This window comes from Pinus tabuliformis, chromosome 5_2, assembly GCF_031772625.1.
Source record: "Pinus tabuliformis cultivar Carrire ecotype Pingquan chromosome 5_2, CPIR1, whole genome shotgun sequence".
NCBI lineage: Eukaryota > Viridiplantae > Streptophyta > Pinopsida > Pinales > Pinaceae > Pinus > Pinus tabuliformis.
In genome coordinates this window covers 1,070,281,584-1,070,294,441 of record NC_142306.1, presented here as the reverse complement: position 1 = coordinate 1,070,294,441, position 12,858 = coordinate 1,070,281,584, and positions in this window count along the sequence as shown.

Sequence of the window (12,858 nt, the reverse complement as noted above, 5' to 3'; positions counted from 1 at the left end):
AACAACGCGCTAATCAAGTTAACTTAAATCAAAACAAAAGCAGGTGACCCAGGGCTTGAGAACAGTATCTAGGCAAACCAGGAAGCAAGAAACAGCAAGAAATTTGACCCAGAAAGCTATCTAAGCAATCAAAACAAGAAAAACCAAAGAGACAAGACAAACTCCAAGTTGTTCAGCTCGTAAACCAAACCGGAGATTGACTGAAGTGGCGTTGATCTACTTCGCTAATGCAAAGCAATAGCGTTTCGAAGGCTACCTGGCCGTGCTTCAGGCTCCGTCTAAAGTTTACAAATCAAACAACAAGATCTCCCCAGTGGAGTCGCCAAATTGTTGTGGAGGTAAATCCTCTCTGCGGACAGAGACGATCCCTACTAGCCCAGACCGGGTCTAGCAACAATCACACAATGCTATCACGCAAGTTCCTAACTGCAAATACAAAGTAGATGGTGAGAACCTACTTGGATTCCAACGCTAGTGTTCGTCGAAGAGATGTCGCCTTCGTTCCTTTGCCTTGGCCGGTCACGATCCGCACGATCTCCATGATAGGATACCTGCACATGCAAAGAACAACACGAAAACAAGCGTAAAATCTAGTAGATGCAATTATATATCGGTCAGAAAAGATATAACTCAACATCAAACATAAAGCAATGAGAGTGGAACCATAATGATAGTCATCTATTATTAATGAATAACAAAGAAGAATACAACCATTGTTCTGACGTCAAATCCTCCTTTGGCTGGGTAGTCAGCTACACAAGTCTTGCAAAGCTTGTTGGGATGAGGAACAAGCCTCTCTCTCTTTGGGTGACAAGAATCTCCTTACTTAGATTTGGCCTTATGGGTGCAAAGAAGGCTCTTGCAGCTTCAAACTCTTAAACTCCTGGAACTATCACCCCAACTAGCTTGCTCAAGGCATAGAGACAAGCTTTTATAGATAGAGAGGGAAAGAGATAGGATCAACCACATTATTCATGGGATTGGCTTTATCACTTGGAAACTTCCATGAAAGGTGGCAAACCACTTTCCCTTCTATGGAGATTCGAAGCCAAACCATCCTAGCTCAACATAGATTCAGTTGGTGAATGGGTTGAAGAGAACCTTCGGGAGTTTGGTCGTTGAAAACTTTACTCAATTCGGTTGGCGCGAGTGCGACTCTGGGACAGAGCACCAATGGCGCGCCCTTTATAGAGGATTTCCCTCATTGGCGCGGGCAGTGAACTGTGAACCCGCGCTAATGTAAAAAGAGTTGTTTTCATGAGGATTTTGCAGGAGATGTCTTCAGGGCAAATGAAGCTCATACTAAGAGGAATATGATGCAAGTGGTTTCAGGTCATGTCACTTCTCACAGGTCCCGGAATGAGTCCTCCAGTGTGCGGGTGAGGGATAACAGGGACGGTGACAAACGGTGACAAATTGCTGTGTAACAGATGCCCCCTAAAGCATGAGGCCCGAGAGAGAGAGGGGTGAAATGCTTTACAAGAACATGTGTGACTGAAAACACGGCCGCCGGAGAACCTGCGTAAAGAAGTACAACTGATATCTCAAGTACATGATATATGTGTGGTATGGGCACAACCATCCGTAACAGAGTACATAATAATCTAGATCCAAGGTATGGACGCAGCCATCCGGAGAGGATCAATGAATAGACTCAGGCATGGTTGCAGCCATCCAGTCAATGAGTCATGTAATAATCATAATAATCCACAAATCGCAGCCTGGATCTCAATAGACAAAATCCAGGGTCTTGCGCTCCATCTCGACCCGTTCAACGTACAAGTTCAAGCATGCGAATGTATGAGTTGAAGTCGAACACGCATGAACATCGTCTGATTACCAGTCAATAATGAAAACTGTTAACAGACGCGAGAGGTACCACCAATAATGACAATGGCCCTCAAGGTACTATAGGTACAATCTACGGCGTGTGAATAAATGAGCTGGCGTCGAACACCCGTAGAATCATTCGATCGGAGGCAAATGATGAAAACCTCTCGTCGAACACGAAGAACCTGCCATTGAGGCATGCAGGCTCCAAGGCACCAAAGGGAGTCTCTAGATCAACTTCCTGGATAGTGAGTTGAAGTCAACAGGAAGTGACCTTGATCAAAGGTGGGCCATAATGTTTCCCACATCATTGACACGAGACAGAGGAAAGATGTTGTGGTGATGCAAAATTATGTGAGGTATCAGCGGGAGGTCGTAATGCTGCAGAGGTCAACTTCTCTTGAACATATCGGCGGCACGACGGTGGATTTGGCAGTATTTGACATCAAATGAGCAAGGGTCATGATGACAAGGCAATGAGCAAATGAGAGGCCAAATAGGATAACCCAAACCCATGGAGGCTAGTGTAAAACAAGATGAGATGTCCCCACCCCGACACGAATGCAAACAAGTGTCATGTTCAAGAGCGACATACTGCCGACACGATGACAATTATGGATCCATTTTCCCCACCATTTCTGGCGAGTACCCCAGTTATTTTTAACAAGCATGATGGGGATAGCATATGCTTGTGAGCGTCATTACGACGGAATCCGATGTCATTAAGTTTTAACGAGCCTGACAAAGGAAAAACTCGGCATCTTTTCCTATTTAGAGAGTCTGAAAAGACAGCAAAAAGAAAACTCCAGGGGGGTCCTTTTTCGTAAAGTTGTGTCTCTCGAGCCCGAAAAAGTATAAAACAATGCTCGAAAGAACCGCCCGACCATTATGATCGAGGAGTACTTTTCAATTATAGTGACATTGATCCGAAAAAGTAGAAAAGCGATCAACATCACGTCGCTTCGTAACCATTTACGAACCGGAAACGACAAGGGTCCGACGATCTTTTCGTTTTTACACGGTCGGGAAAAGGGTTTAAAGACGACCGCCTCTTATTTACTTTTAACGAGTCAAGAGGGGCAACTCGGCAATCTTTTCACTTTTAATGAGTTAGAAAAGAGCTGAAAGATAACTCCATCATGACTTTTTCGTGTATTTACCGAGTCCGAAAAAGCATAAAACACAACTCACTTCACCATCGAAGTTGCAAAAAAGGACCTGTCATAGCACCAAAAACAAGCGTAAAACCTGTTTTTGACCAAAAGCACATTAAAATATTCAAAAATCAACTTTTTAAACCTTATTACAAGTCAAAAAGCCTATAAATGTGGTGAAAATGTAAAAACAAAATTACTTTTACCTTTTTACCTTGTGCATAGTGGTAGTGGTCCATTTGGAGTGCAAACTTCGAGCAGCGATTACCAGCAATCCAGGCAACCATTTGAGATTCTGCCAGTTCCAGGTAAGAGGCGCTCTCATAAGCTTCATTTTCATTCCTGTTTTCATGCATTTTGTTCCTGATTTGGGCCTCTACAAGGGGGATTTCAAAATTTAGGGTTGCGCCCCATTGGCGCGAGTATCTGGCACGGGTCCGCGCCAATGGGGTGATTTACCCAAAGGTGCCGCGCCATTGACGGGACTGTTTTAGAAACAGTCGCGCCAACCGCGCGACCTAGGTTTTTACTTAGATTTTCCCATTGATTTTGAAATTTGTCCGGTGTATATGCTTACCAAGGCTTCATTAATGATTTATTCATCTTTGTGGGTGCAGGAAACACGCAACAATGCCAGTGGAATGGAAAGAACGAGAGCACGATGCCATAGATGCCTTAGCCATCGCAGATGAAGGATGTATGAATGCGCTGAGAGACTGTGGTCTCAAGAAATTCTTTCTCACCTCCTATCTACAAGCTCAACCAGAGCTATTACAATTCATAGTGGATGCTTGGGACATCGATGACCAAGTATTTCGACTACGGGATCAGACCTTAGAGCTGGATGTATCCGATGTGTACTTCATTACTGGGCTGTCATGGAGAGGTGCAGTCCCCATTCTGACTGGAAGCAGGCCTTCCGCAGAGAAAATAGGTGAAGTAAAGGCTCGTGTGTGCCCAGAGGCACAATTTGGGAAGAACAGCGCCAAGGTGGATATCGCCACCATCCATGATTTGGTCCTTAAGGTGATACTGTTCACCATCACACGTGCAACTGGGGTACAGGCGCCCCATGAGGCCAGCAAGAACTATCTGTTACTAGCAACAGAGTGTCTTAGCCCCACCATTTTTGACTGGGCTACAGCAGTGACTACAAATATAAAGAGGCAGCTTACAAAGTGTAAGCGCGGGGGGGGGGGGGGTGAAACAGTTTGGATATGGTTCGATTGTGGTATCGTTCTTCCTGGAACGATTACCTTTATTCCAGTACCAGGGAGCTGTAGTAGCGGACCCATTACCACGAGAGCCTAGAATGGCGCGCTGGGCAGCATTGATGCCTAGAGGAGGAGGGGGCCAGCAGATGTCTTCGCGGCCCGAGTTCTTCATATGGCTTCGCCGCCAGTTGATCGTGGTGGAAGACTGGCCATATGCGGGAACCAACTTCATGGGGGACCCAGACCTCCCACTGCCAAAGGGGGAGGAATGGGAAGAGGAGCTAGGTATGATCTTCTCTTTTTGATGTGTTTTTTATGTTTTTTTTTTTTTTTTGTCAATGCATGTTCTGATGACAGTGATATATATATGCAGATGTGGGACCAGAGCGTCTAGCCGGTTTGTCTCCTATAGCGAGGAGGGGCCAACCTGCAGCTGACCCTCAGGTAGGAGGTTCCGTGGGGGAAGAGCTAGTGCAGAATCTCGAGGGACTTACCCAAGGGATTCCAGGCTATGCTAGATTGGCGGATGTGCCGTTCGCATATCAGAGGCACACGGTGGGGGTGCCATCCCGCATCCATCATCTGTTGAGACGCTTGGTGTGCGCGGTGACGTGCTACCATGAGCACCACCATGAGTAGACTCCTAGGTTTCTTTCATGCATATTTTCTGAGGGACATGTTGTCCGAGGATGTATCAAAACACATATTATTTTTTTGGGTTTTGTAACGCACACGGTGCAAACATTATGACACACATATATATATACATATGCCTATGGTTTATTATTGTGCTTTTATGTGCTTGCTTGTATGATGTTTTGATTATAAATTACGCAAATGTCTATCTAATACATGGTTAGCCAATGCATCAGATAATGTGTTTAATCGTCGAGGAATATGTTGATATGTGATAAAATCAAAATTTCTTTCTAACAATTTAACACGTAAGTACAACCTTAAAATGTGACGGTCTCTGACGGAATATCGCCCATTGAGCTGGTGGACGACAAGCTGAGAGTCTAGGTTGACAAGCAATGTACGAATACCGAGATTAATTGCTTCGGCTAATAATTCAATAACAGCGCTATATTCAGCGACATTGTTTGTAGTACAACCTAAACAGACACCTTGAAGGTCTATCAACTCACCGTGAGGATCGTAGATCACCCACGCCGCAGAGGACAAATTACGAGTACTGCGGCAGGCACCATCAGCGAAACCAATGTAAGGTGCACCTGACATCTGCACAAGAAGCAAAAAGACACAATAAGGGGCAATCACGCTTTCACACCAAATCGAAAACATGAAAACTCACACACACACACACGCATATCCAAATCGAAGCGCATGAATTATGCATAGTACTTTTTCAAGTACAGCCCATTACGGGGCTTATCAAGAGGATTACCTTCGTAGTCAATTAGTTCGTAGGCCCCTTTTTGCAACACTCTCTTTACAATGTAATGGCCTAGCCACATGGGCTCGAGTTTGCCTGCCCCCAGCTTACCATTGGCTTGGTCGTATAGCAGGACAAGGTCTCCCTCAACAAAGGAACGAGGACGAATGGTATGGTCAAAATGAGTTTTAACTCTCTTCTTTTGAGCTTCAATAGCTAGAGAGGCTAAACGACAGGTCTCGTCTAACCGTTCTAGATAAAGGAGCCATTCCTCCACCGAAGTGGTGTTGGGAAGCAACTCGACGACTATTTTCAACGAAGGAATTTCACATTCTATAGGAAGGGTAGTGTTGAACCTCGAACCTACACCTTCCTATACACCCTCTCAGCCTTCTTTTTCCACTCATTTCACCCACCTAGCTGATTAAATCATTGTATTTTAGTTTAAAAAAGAGCTTTTTACATGGTTTTCTAACTACGCTGATGACTGTTGTTTGGTTTAGAATTTTGTTTAGACAGCTGCGGAAGCTTCTCAGTTTCCGCAGCTGACACAGGTTTCCGCAGCTGACCCAGGTTTCTGCAGCTGACACAGGATTCCGCAGCCATTTTGTCAAACACCATGCTACAGGTGTCCTCTGAAGGAACGAGCCACATGGGCAAGTTCCAGGAGTCAAGGACATGGAACGTGTCCCTCCAGATCATCCAGCACGGCCATAAAAGCCCGCGGTCAAACAGGGGGCAAAGGTTAGTCAACGGAAGTGTTCAGCGGTGGCACGGCTCTACGTAGCTCTGTTTTTTAGCACGTGAAGCTACGTGGCACAGTCTTTAGCCACGAAGACATCCTGGTAGCGCGAATCCAACAACCATACCTCTCGGATTTAATAAACATGATGATAGTTACCTAGATCCGGGCTTAAGAGGATTTACGTGTCTCTGGCAGCGTGGTTAATAGCGTAGATGTAGTTAATCTGTTTAACTTTCTTTCCTTATAAATAACGCGTCCATGAACGCTGTAAGGTTAATTTTGGTTAATGTAATTCAAAGTTGTTGTATTTCCCCACTGCACTTTTACGTTGCTGTTTAATATATGAGAAGACTGGTTTAAACTCACGATTGTAGCTGCTTGTTGAATCGGCTGAAGTGGCAGAGGGCCCCTGCTTACTAAAGCCTTGTACAGTTGTCCTTTAACTCTTGCATTACTTTTTTCTGTTCATGTATATTAGCTGTACAGTTGTCATTTAAATGCTGCGTTTTATTTCATCATGTATATTAGCTGTACATAACAAAGCTTTTTGATTTCTGTTGATTTATATTTTCATTGCTGCTCTTTTATGGTTACAACTGATCAGTGTTTTCTGCAGGTTTTCTTAGGCAGCCCGGGGCAATTTTTCACCTTTTCTTTTTATCACTATTGGCATACGAGACCATCTTTTCTTTGTCGCTGACTCTTGTTTTCTGAAGTTTGATTTCCAATACTGTCATTTCCTTGAGTAGTACATTTATTTTTTGTTCTTAGATATCATGCTATTCATCTGTTAATGGTTTCTTTCTATAATCAAGTAACTTTATTAGGAACCAGAACTCAGCTTGAATATCACACTTGACTTGTTCATGATTGTTTCTCACAGGGTAAATTAAGCTGAAAGGCAAAAGGTCAAGAGAGTTAAAGTAGTGTGATTAGCTTCTTTTATGCAGTTTAACTTCTTTTAGATTTCACATTGCTTAACATTTCATGATATCTTTTCACAAGGAAGATTGGATTGAAGAGTTGAAATAGTTTGGATTAGTTGTTCTTACTTTTAATTGAGTTTAGTGTAGATTTCACTTTCATTTTCATTCAGCAACAAAGATACTGGGCCGATGTCATTAGTTCATTGTTTGATGTCTTTATTTCTTTTTAAGAATTGATTTCATTTCAGCCACTTTAAAGCTTGCTTCCTTTTAAGTTTTGAAAAACCACTTAGAAATCACCATAATCATCCATATTTCACTTGCTTTATCACATTTTCATCATCTCACATTAGGGAAAGATAAATCCAAAAACAAACTTAAAAAAACGAAAAACGACAAAAGATTAAGGAAATGGTTATCTAGTACATATAGTACACTTCACTTCGTCAGTTTACGAACCCCGGGTTGACATTTTAAAGTAGCAATTTAGACCTCACTAAATTGACCAAACATTTTGGCGCCGTTGCCGGGGAAGTGAAATTAGGTAGCCAATTTCTAAAAAAAAAAACAAGAAAATTTCAAGAAAGGAAAATTGATAACCTCTCAAAGTATGCTCTCCTCTTGCACTTAGTGTGATCTGGAGGATCAGAAAAGAGAAAGTTATTGGTTTAATAGTTTCTTGAGTATGCTCTCTTCTTGCACCTAGAGTGACCTGGAAGATCAGAAAGAGAATTATTAGCCCGACTTGAAGAAAAATTAAAAAAAATGACATGCATAGAGCAAGAGATTCTAGGGGAAGGTTTTTAGCTAGAGCCAAGAGTTCGATTTTTACAACTCCATCTACTTCAAGGAATAGACAAGAGACACCTCCATCATCTCCAACTTACACTCCTAGCCCTAAGATTCCTGGAATTCAAGAGGCAGGAGTCGAATCTCCCACACCTTCCATCGAATCTGAACTAGAAAGAGATCCTTTCCTTCCTTCTACAGAGAGACAAATTGAAATTGAAGAAGTAGAATCATCTGAAGAAGAAGAGGGAGAAATTCCTTCTCATTCACCCTTAGTAGAAGAACCAGAAGACTCTGAAGTCTCCAGGGAAACTATTATGACAGAGGAAGGAGCAACTGGATTTGGTAGAGGTAGAGGTAGAGGAGGAGGAGGAAACAATGGAGGAGGTAGAGGTAACATTGAAGGAAATAGGGATGGGGATAACTCATTCGGATTTCCTATAGTCGATGAGGACTCCCGAGCCACAATGAAAAACATCTCACCATCTGTCCTCCCAAACTTCCATGGGTTCAGGAATGAGGACCCTGAAACATTTCTATTTGAGTTTGAAGTCGTGTGTCGAACTTATGATTATCTGGAAGACTCTCAAAAACTCAAATTGTTTCCTTCAACATTGAAAGGAGCAACCTTGAAATGGTTCGTGGGATTACTCACTCAATCCATTAGGACTTGGAATGATATGAAACAAGCATTTTTGGATAGGTACCTGGACTATTATATGCCCACCAATCACAAGGATGAGGTATTCAAAATGGTTCAAAGAGAAGATGAAAACTTGGAGGAGTTACTTGAAAGATTTCAATACAACCTGAAAAGAGCAAAAATGAGTAACTTAGATGAGGAGACCTTGAAAGCCCTTCTATTAAAAGCCATTAGAGATGAATGGATAGATATTTTGAACATGATGGGAAAGGGAGATATATCTCAACTTCCACTTTCTGATATAGCAGAGTTATGTGTCCATCTCTCAAGGGGGAAATCTAAAACTCAAAAAGGGCCTAGAGATCCTTCTCTCATCAGAGCAAACAAATCTGCAACTGGATCAGTAAGTAGGGCCGAGATTGGCAACATGCTTGATGAATTCAAAACTGACATCTTAGGGAGTCTTAGTGAGCAACTAGACACCCTTAAGATTCACAATAAGCAGAAAGCAGAAGCTGAGGCTTTGGCCATCTTTTGCCCAAAGTGTAGGAAGAAACATGCTCTAAGGGAATGTCCCTTGGATGCAAAAGTTGTAGAAACATGTGTAATTTGTTCAGAGAATCATGAGACCAAGGATTGTCCTTCAATTCCTGGGCTCAAAGCTGTCTTTCGAGAAGATCCAAATACAATCGAATCTCTCTGTTTTGTTGCAAGGAGACCTTGGCAGGGGCAACAAAATCAAGGGTTTAGCAACTCTATGAATTTTCAACCCTCACCAAATTGGAATCCTTGGCAACAACCTTGGTCCCAACCTCAAAATCCTTTTCAATCATGGGTACAAGGTATGCAAAATCCTTATGGGAGATTTGCTCAATTTTATCAATATCCCCCATCTTTTCAAAACCAACAAGCTCCACAACTTCCAAATCAAAATCCACAACTATCATTGCCATTTCCACAACAACCTTCTCAACAGAATCCAAATTCTCAACTCTTGCTTCCATTCCAACAAAAGTCAAATCAACTTCCTTCTCAGCCATTGCCAAACCCCAATAATAAAAACCCTCAAAATGCTTACATGATGGAAGGTCAACAATTTCCTACCTATATGATTGTTCCTCTCAATGATGTACAACTCAGATCAGGTAGAGTCTTAGATAAGCCTTCTATAAATGCTCAAAAGCAAAGCATTTTTGAGGAAGATTCTCTTGAAGCCAATAAGGGTTCTGAAGCATCTCTTCAAAACCCAAGTACTCAAAAAGAAAAAGAAAAAGAGTTAACCCCCACAACTCCCATAGTTGAGCAACCTGCATCTTTATCTACACCTCCTTTTCCTGAAAGATTACAAATTGACAAAGGAGTGGAAAAACAAATTTGGTTGCCTGACTATAATTTTCTAGATGAATTGAAGAATGTCTGTATCAAGATTCCCTTGTTACAAGCCATTAAAGAAATTCCTATTCTAGCAAAAACAATAAAGGAGTTGAGCCTTAAAAGACCAGGAAAGAAACCAAGAGACACAAGAAGAATCCACCTGGTAGGAAAAATTGCAGATATCATGATGGGAAAAATTACTATGCAGAAATATGTAGATCCCGGTAGTCCAATTGTCAAAACACATATCAATGGGGTTGAAATACCAAATACTTTGATTGATTTAGGGGCTGCTATCAACATTATGAGTAGACAGACTATGGAACAGCTAAAACTTCCTAACCTTCTCTTTACACCTACTTTACTGCAACTTGCAGATCGATCAATTATCAAAACAGATGGTGTATTAGAAGACATTCCAATCTCCTTAGACTCTTGGCAATATCCAGTCGATTTCATGATTTTAACTCCCAAGAGTAATCTAGGAGGACATCCTCTTATTTTAGGAAGACCTTGGCTAGCGACAGCTGATGCTTTTATCAGTTGTAGGTCTGGGGATATGTATATTTCGAATGGTAATTCAACAAAGAAGTTCAATCTGTATCCTCCAGCAAAGGCAATAATAGAAATAGAAGAAGCTGAGTGGGTCGATGATGAAGATACTATACAACCTGTCTTTACCATTTCTGAGATTAGTGAAGATAGTCAAATTCTGAACACATTAGAAAAATTTGAACCATCTTCAGAATATGACCACACACAATTTCAGTTAGATTCTGACATTGAGTGTCTATCATCTAGACAAATGTCTCTTTTCTCTATGGAAGAGTTTGGTAGTTCTGCCATTGAGATTTTTCCAGGAAAAACATTGAATATCAACAAAAACTTGGAAAAATCACAACAGGAAGAGCTAACCAAAATCTTGCAAAAACATTCTACTGCATTTGCATGGGAGTATACCGATATGAAAGGTATTGACCCTAAGACTTGCATTCATCACATCTACATTGAGGAAAACAGTAGGCCAATCAGACAACCTCAAAGAAGGATGAATCCAAACCTTAGGGAGATAGTGAAAGAAGAGCTCCAAAAGTTACTTAATGTAAACTTCATTTATCCAATTTCAGATAGCCGATGGGTTTCTCCCTTGGTTATAGTACCTAAAAAGAATGGTAAATGGAGGGTTTGCATTGATTACAGGGAATTAAACAAAGCAACTTTGAAGGATCACTTTCCTTTACCCTTTATTGATCAGGTATTAGATACTTTAGCAGGCAAAAAGTATTTCTCATTTTTGGATGGTTTTAGTGGTTACAATCAGATTCAGGTAGCACCTGAAGATCAGGACAAGACCACATTTACTTGTCCATGGGGAACTTTTGCTTACCGAGTACTTCCTTTTGGATTATGTAATGCACCCGCAACATTTCAAAGGGCGGTACTAGGAATTTTTTCTGATCTGATTCATGATTGTGTAGAGGTTTATATGGATGATTTTACAGTTTATGGTAATTCATTTGAAGAGGCATTAGAGAATTTGGAAAAAGTCCTTATAAGATGTAAAGAAACAAACCTTTCATTAAGTCACGAGAAATGCTTTATGATGTTTACTGAAGGGACTGTTTTAGGACATCATATTTCAGGAGATGGGATTAAAGTTGATAGATCAAAAGTTGAAGTCATCTCCAAGTTGCCTATTCCAAATTGTCAAAGAGATGTTAGAAGTTTTCTTGGATTTACTGGATATTATAGAAGATTTATTGAAAACTTCACTAAGATAGCATCTCCGCTCTTCAAATTACTTACAAAAGACTGTGAATTCAATTGGGATCCTGACTGTCAATCTGCATTTGAAACTTTAAAAACAAGAATATCTGAAGCACCCATTTTGAGAGGGCCAAATTGGAAACTTCCTTTCCATATTTCTACAGATGCTTCAGATACAGCTCTAGAAGCTGTGTTGGGTCAAAAGGATTTAGTCCCTTATGCCATTTACTACACCAGTAAAAATTTGACTCCCACTGAGTTAAATTATACTGTGACTGAAAAAGAGTTCTTAGCTGTTGTTCATGCAATCAACAAGTTTAGACATTATATAATAGGCTATGAAACTTTTGTCCATACTGATCATTCTGCAATTAGATATCTCATGAACAAACCTGTTACTAATGGCAGAGTTACAAGATGGCTTTTACTTTTACAAGAATTCAATATTACTGTGTTAGATAGACCAGGGAAACAAAATACAGTAGCTGATTTCTTGTCTAGAATCCAAAATACTAACGAAGATTCTCCTGTAGAGGATAAGTTTCCAGATGAATATTTGTTTGCAGTAACTATTAAAACTCCTTGGTATGCATATATTGCTAATTATTTGGTTACAGGGAAACTACCTCCACATTTATTTCCTAATGAAAGGAGAAGAATTATTCAGGAGAGTTCGAGTTATTCATGGATTTCTAATGAATTGTTCAAAACAGGGCTAGACTGTGTGATCAGAAGATGTGTTCAGGAAGATGAAATGCCCGACATCCTCAAGGCATGTCATGATGAGCCATGCGGTGGGCACTTCGCTGACAAGAGGACAGCTTATAAAATCCTTTCTTTAGGATATTATTGGCCTTCTCTCTTCAAAGATGCGAAACAATATGTCAGGAGGTGTGACAGCTGCCAAAGAATTGGGAGACCAACTCTTTCAAATGAAATTCCATTACAGCCACAGGTACTCATCGAACCCTTTGAAAAATGGGCTTTATATTTCATTGGACCTATTAATCCACCATCTAA